The sequence below is a fragment of the Streptopelia decaocto genome (assembly GCF_964273445.1).
Source record: "Streptopelia decaocto genome assembly, contig: HAP1_SCAFFOLD_127, whole genome shotgun sequence".
Lineage (NCBI taxonomy): Eukaryota > Metazoa > Chordata > Aves > Columbiformes > Columbidae > Streptopelia > Streptopelia decaocto.
Genome location: NW_028115101.1, coordinates 278,910 through 285,607, shown reverse-complemented (window position 1 = coordinate 285,607; position 6,698 = coordinate 278,910).

The window sequence follows — 6,698 nt, the reverse complement described above, 5'->3', positions numbered from 1 at the left end:
ATTCAGCCAGCCAGCCACAGTCCAGGAGGTTCCTCCAGTGCATTGATGAGAACTTCCTCATGCAGATGGTGGAGGAGCCGACTAGGAGAGGTGCACTGCTGGATCTCATCCTCACTAACAAGGAGGGTCTGGTCGAAGCAGTAAAGGTTAAGGGTGCCTGGGTTGCAGTGACCACAAGATGGTGGAGTTCAGCATCTCGTGTGGCAGGAACAGGATAGCAAGTAGAATCGCAACCCTGGACTTCAGCAGGGCTAACTTTGGCCTTTTCAAGCAATTGCTGGGGGAAATCCCATGGGCAAGACTGCTTGAAGGAAAAGGGGCCCAAGATAGCTGGGTGGCATTCAGAGATTGCTTCTTCCACGCTCAGGATCAGAGCATCCCCACACATAGGAAGTCAAGGAAGGGAGCCAGGAGGCCTGCGTGGTTGAATAGGGATCTGTTGGGTATGCTCAAGCAGAAGAGGAGAGTTTACAGGTCATGGAAGCAGGGGCTGGCCACTTGGAAGGAATATAAGGCTGCTGTTAGAGGATGTAGGAAGGCAGCTAGGATAGCCAAGGCCTCCTTAGAATTACAGCTGGCAAGAGGGGTCAAGGACAGCAAAAAGAACTTTTTCAAATACATAGCAGATAAAACTAATACCAGAGGCAATGTAGGCCCACTGATGAATGGGGTGGGTGCCCTAGTGGCAGAAGATACAGAGAAGGCAGAATTACTGAATGCCTTCTTTGTTTCTGTCTACTCTGCTGGAGGCTGTCCTGGGGAGCCCTGTACCCCTGAGACCCCGGATGAAGCCAGGTCAATGGAGGAGTTTGCTTTAGTCGATGAGGACTGGGTTAGGGAGCAATTAAATAGTCTGGACATTCATAAATCCATGGGTCCAGATGGGATGCATCCGCGGGTGCTGAGGGAGCTGGCTGAAGTCATTGCTGGACCGCTCTCCATCATCTTTGCCAAGTCTTGGGAAACGGGAGAGGTGCCCGAGGATTGGAGGAAAGCAAATGTCACTCCAGTCTTCAAAAAGGGCAAGAAGGAGGACCCGGGTAATTATAGACCGGTCAGCCTCACCTCTGTCCCTGGGAAAGTAATGGAACAGCTTGTCCTTGGTGCCATCTCAAGGCATATCAAGGATAAGAGGGTTATTAGGGGCAGTCAGCATGGCTTTACCAAGGGTAGGTCATGCTTGACCAACCTCATAGCCTTTTATGAGAATGTAACAAGGTGGATGGATGATGGCAGAGCGGTGGATGTGGTCTACCTTGACTTCAGTAAAGCCTTTGACACAGTCTCCCACAGCATCCTCACAGCTAAGTTGAGGAGGTGTGGTCTAGACAATAGAGTAGTGAGGTGGGTTGCAAACTGGCTTAGGGAGAGAAGCCAGAGAGTGGTAGTCAATGGTGCGGAGTCTAGTTGGAGGCCAGTATCTAGTGGAGTGCCTCAGGGGTCAGTGCTGGGGCCAATATTATTCAATATATTCATTAACTATTTGGACGGGGGAATTGAGTGTACTATCAGCAAGTTTGCTGATGACACCAAGCTGGGAGGAGTGGCTGACACGCCGGAGGGCTGTGCTGCCATCCAGCGGGACCTGGACAGGCTGGAGAGTTGGGCGGGGAATAACCTAATGAAATTTAACAAGGGCAAGTGTAGAGTCCTGCATCTGGGCAGGAACAACACCGGGTTCCAGTATAGGTTGGGAGATTACATATTAGAGAGCAGTGTAGGGGAAAGGGACCTGGGGGTCCTGGTGGACAACAGGATGACCATGAGCCAGCACTGTGCCCTTGTGGCCAGGAAGGCCAATGGCATCCTGGGGTGGATTAGAAGGGGGGTGGTTAGTAGATCGAGAGAGGTCCTCCTTCCCCTCTACTCCACCCTGGTGAGACCACATCTGGAATATTGTGTCCAGTTCTGGGCCCCTCAGTTCAAGAAGGACAGGGAACTGCTGGAGAGGGTCCAGCGTAGGGCAACGAAGATGATGAAGGGAGTGGAGCACCTCCCTTATGAAGAAAGGCTGAGGGAGCTGGGTCTCTTTAGTTTGGAGAAGAGGAGACTAAGGGGGGACCTTATTAATGTTTATAAATATATAAAGGGTGAGTGCCATAGGGATGGAGCCAGGATCTTCTCGGTGGCAAACAATGATAGGACAAAGGGTAATGGGATCACGCTGGAACACAAGAGGTTCCACTTAAATTTGAGAAGAAACTTCTTCTCAGTAAGGGTGACAGAGCACTGGAACAGGCTGCCCAGGGGGGTTGTGGAGTCTCCTTCTCTGGAGAGATTCAAAACCCGCCTGGACATGTTCCTTTGCAACCTCACCTAGGTGTTCCTGCTCCAGCAGGGGGATTGGACTAGATGATCTTTTGAGGTCCCTTCCAATCCCAAACATACTGTGATACTTGGTCCCAAAGCTGCCAGCCACCCATGTCTACAGGGTCTTAGGGGTGCTCAAAGGCCTCAGTGGCTGCGACCGGCCTCCCTGGGGACCCCACCGTCTCCTGCAAGGGCCCAGGGGACAAGTCTCAGCTCAGCCTGGGACCTCTGGTCCCTGCCTGAGCCACGTTGTAGGTGTGTGTGCCTGTCTCTGCCCCATCTCCTGGACAGGCCTGGCCCCTGCCCTGCAGACAGCGGCTCTCCTGGATGGAGCCCTCAGGCCTGGGTCAGAGCTCATCATGCTCCAGGCACAACTACTGAGCACAACGATGCTGTGCTGTGCTGTGCTGCTCTATTCTGTACACTCACAATGAGTCCAATAAAGATGTGTGTGCTGTGTTGTGTGGTGTGTTGTTTGGTCTTTGTTGTGGGTGATGATCTGTGTGCTGTGTTTTGTGATATGTGTTGTCTGGTGTGTGATATGTTGTGTGTTGTACTGTGTATTGTGTGTTTTTGTGTATTGTGTGGTGTGTGGAATGTTGTGTGTTTTGTTGTGGTATGTTGTGTATGTTGTGGTGGGTTGTGCGTTGTGTGTTGTGTGTTTTTTGTCTTGTGGTGTGTGAAGTGGTTGGTGGTGTGTGTAGTGGCTGTGTTGCGTATTGTGTGGTGTTTTGTGGCACGGTGTGTGGTGTGTTGAGTGTTGTGGTGTGTTGTGCGGTGTGTTGTGTGGTGGGGTATGTGGTGTAGCGTGTGCTGTGGTGTGTAAAGTTGTCTGTTATGTGTGGGGTGGGGTGTGATGTGTTCTCTTGCGGTTTTTGCAGTGTGTAGTGTATTGTGTTGTGTGTTGTCATGTTTTGTGTGTCTTGTGTTGTGTGTATGGCATGTGGTGCAGTGTGTGAGGTGTGGTGCACAGTGTGAGCTGTGGTGTGGTGTGTGTTACCTTTTCTTGTGTGGTGTGGTGTGGGTTTTTTATGTTGTGTTGTTTGCTGTGTACTGTGCTCTATTGTGTGCTGTGTGTTCTGTGGTACCTCCCTTTGCTGTTTAGTGCTGTGTTCAGTTTGTCGGGTTGTGCATTGGATGTGGTGCTGCATGGTGTCTTCGTGTCTTGTGCACTGTGTGGCATGATGTGAAGTGTGGTGTTGTGTGCTGTGTTGTGAATTGTGTGGTGTTGTATATTGTGTGGTGTATTGTATGTTTGGTGTGGTGTGTCATGTGCTGTTTTGTGGTGTGTGAGGTGCTCTGTGTTGCATTGCATTGTGTGGTGTGCTCTGTGTTGTGGTGGGGCGTTTTGTGTTATGTTTGGTACTGTGTGGTGCTGCAAGAAGTGTGGTGTGGTGTGTGGTGTGTGATGTGTTTTCTGTGGTGTGTTGTGTGGTGTCATATGTGCTCTGGTGTGTAGTGTGTTGTGTAGTGCTATGTGATGTATGGTGTTGTGGGGTGTGGTATGTGGTGTGTGCTATGTGGTGTGTTGTGTCTTGTTCTTTGGTGTGTGTGGTGTGCAGTGTATGTCTGGTGTTCCATGAGTGTGAACAGGAAGGAGAAGGAGAAGGAGAAGGAGAAGGAGAAGGAGAAGGAGAAGGAGAAGGAGAAGGAGAAGGAGAAGGAGAAGGAGAAGGAGAAGGAGAAGGAGAAGGAGAAGGAGAAGGAGAAGGAGAAGGAGAAGGAGAAGGAGAAGGAGAAGGAGAAGGAGAAGGAGAAGGAGAAGGAGAAGGAGAAGGAGAAGGAGGAGGAGAAGGAGGAGGAGAAGGAGGAGGAGAAGGAGGAGGAGAAGGAGGAGGAGAAGGAGGAGGAGAAGGAGGAGGAGAGCTGGCTCCTGCTGCAAACTTGCCCTGGGAGAAAGAACCCGAGAAAGCCAAGGCACGAGTGGTGCCTTGGAGAGCAAGAGCAATGGGCATGAACTGAGCCAAAAGGGCCCAGAGGAGCTCTGACAGAAGGTCATGCTCAATGCATTTGAGCAAGACTTGGCTCCTCGACACACAGGCTGGTCATGCCTCCCAGGAGAACACAGAATGATAGAATGATAGGATGATGATCTCCTCTTCTCTTCTCTTCTCTTCTCTTCTCTTCTCTTCTCTTCTCTTCTCTTCTCTTCTCTTCTCTTCTCTTCTCTTCTCTTCTCTTCTCTTCTCTTCTCTTCTCTTCTCTTCTCTTCTCTTCTCTTCTCTTCTCTTCTCTTCTCTTCTCTTCTTCTTCTCTTCTCTTCTTCTTCTCTTCTTCTTCTCTTCTTCTTCTCTCTTCTATCTCTTCTCTTTTTCCTTCCCCCTCCTTTCACTAGCAGTACATGCTGACGAAATCCCTGACAAACACTTGTAACCTTGCCCAGCTTAGTCATTCACTCCATAACCTTGTGGGAAGGACGCATGTACCTTCTGGTGGCCGTGAGAGCACCAGGCCCCCTTCAAACCACTCTGCATTCCACTTCCTACAGCTGCTGACCCTAGCTGCCCAGTCCATGAGGACGGTGAGCTCTGCCCTGCTCCTCAAGAAGGCATTCCCTTGATTTTGCTACTGATATCCAGCTGAAAAGGATGTTCATCCATCAGATGAACCTGGTACGCGGCCCTGCTGGGAGATGGTCTTGCAGCGGAGAAACTCCAGCTGCCTCATTCAGGTCTTCCTCCTTCAGCCCCTGTCAAGGGATTCCAGCGGCTCCTCAAGGACTTCCTCTCCAATGTCTTCAGGCTGCCTGAAACCATCTACAACAAATTACCTCAACCAACCTAAACCAAACCAAATAAAGCAACCTCAACACCCTCAAACAAACCTACCTAAAACAAATGACCTAAAAAATCCTACCGAAAACAACCTCAAACTACATAAACCAGCATTCCTCAAACAACCTTCGGCAACCCTGATCCAAACAAGCTGAAGACATCTAAACAGACCCACCTTAAGCAACCTAAAGCAACAATCTCAAACAACTTCCAAACCACCTCATAAAGCCTAAAACCGCCTGAAACAACCAAGCTAAAATAACCACCTAGACTAAACAACTTAAACCAACCCCCAAAATAGGAAACCAAACAACATAAGCAACCTGAACAAAATGACCTAAAGCAAATCGCCTAAGCCGAAATAAAACCACCAAACCCAACCTAAAACAACCAAGCTAAAAAACAGTCTCAACCAGCCAACACTTCAACAAACAAGCTAAAACACCCCAAAAAGCCTACATGACCAAAAACACCCAACCAACCCAAACCCCGCCTGACCTCATGCAGTGCCTCACTTGGATGTGTCTGCAGTCTTGGAAGCTCCGCTACCCCAGCCAGGTTCTCCTACAAATGCACCTTGAGCTTCTTTGGAGCTTCTAGAAGGGGAGTGCAGCTACTGTATACTCTTGACCCATGAACGGTACCCCTCCAACTGGGAAGCTCATCCTCTTGGACTGACCACCTAGCTTCGGGAAGGAGGGAGCAGAGAGGGAGGAAGGGAGGAAGGGGACACCTAGCCGGCCAGATCAGACCAATCAACCCTGGCCGATCAATGGGGTGACACGGGTGGCAGACAGATTGCTCTCACATCCAAACCAACCAAATGCAATCTAAAACCAACCAAAACCACCCTCAACCAAACCTCAACCGACCAGCCTAAACAACCCTGCCTAAACCAAGCAGCCAACCTGCAACCGTCAGCCTACCTACCATCAAACAAAAATGAACAACAAAATAAAACTACATTAAAGAAACAAAACCCTGGTCCCACTTTTTTTCTTTGTGTTTTGCGTCCTTGAAAGTCTTCTTGGAGCCAAAACCCCCCTGGCATTTCTGGGAAACAGTAGTCTCATCGTTGCTCGATTCATGGTGAGCAAATAGAACAGAAAAGTTCTGCTCTCTTGGGAGCCTGGACTTCTGCAGGGCAAGCCCTGACCGAGCCCTGAGGGCTCCATCCAGGAGAGCAGCTCTCTGCAGGGCGCAGACGGGCACACACACCTACACCATGGCTCAGGCAGGGACCCAAGGCCCCATGTTGAGCTGGGCCCTTGGCAGGAGACGGTGGCGGTGGGTGGGGGTCCCAGGGGAGGCCGGTCCCAGCCGCTGAGGCCTAGGAGCACCCCCAGGACCCTGGCAGAAGTAGACTTCCAAACACTTCCTTCCGTGCCTTTGAAATAGGTGCTCGCTTAGGGATTGTCAACAGCACTTGTGGCTACATCCACGGCCCTGCTGTGCTTGCTCACCATACCAAGTGCAGGCTCCCTGGAGGAATGGTTGCTTTCTCCTCTTTGAAATGAGGAAAAGGAGATGTTCCAGGAGGCAGCAGACGTGCCCGCAGCAGCCGGGTCCCTGAGCGCCGAGAGATGCGGCTGAGCTGCCGGGGACTCCAGGTTC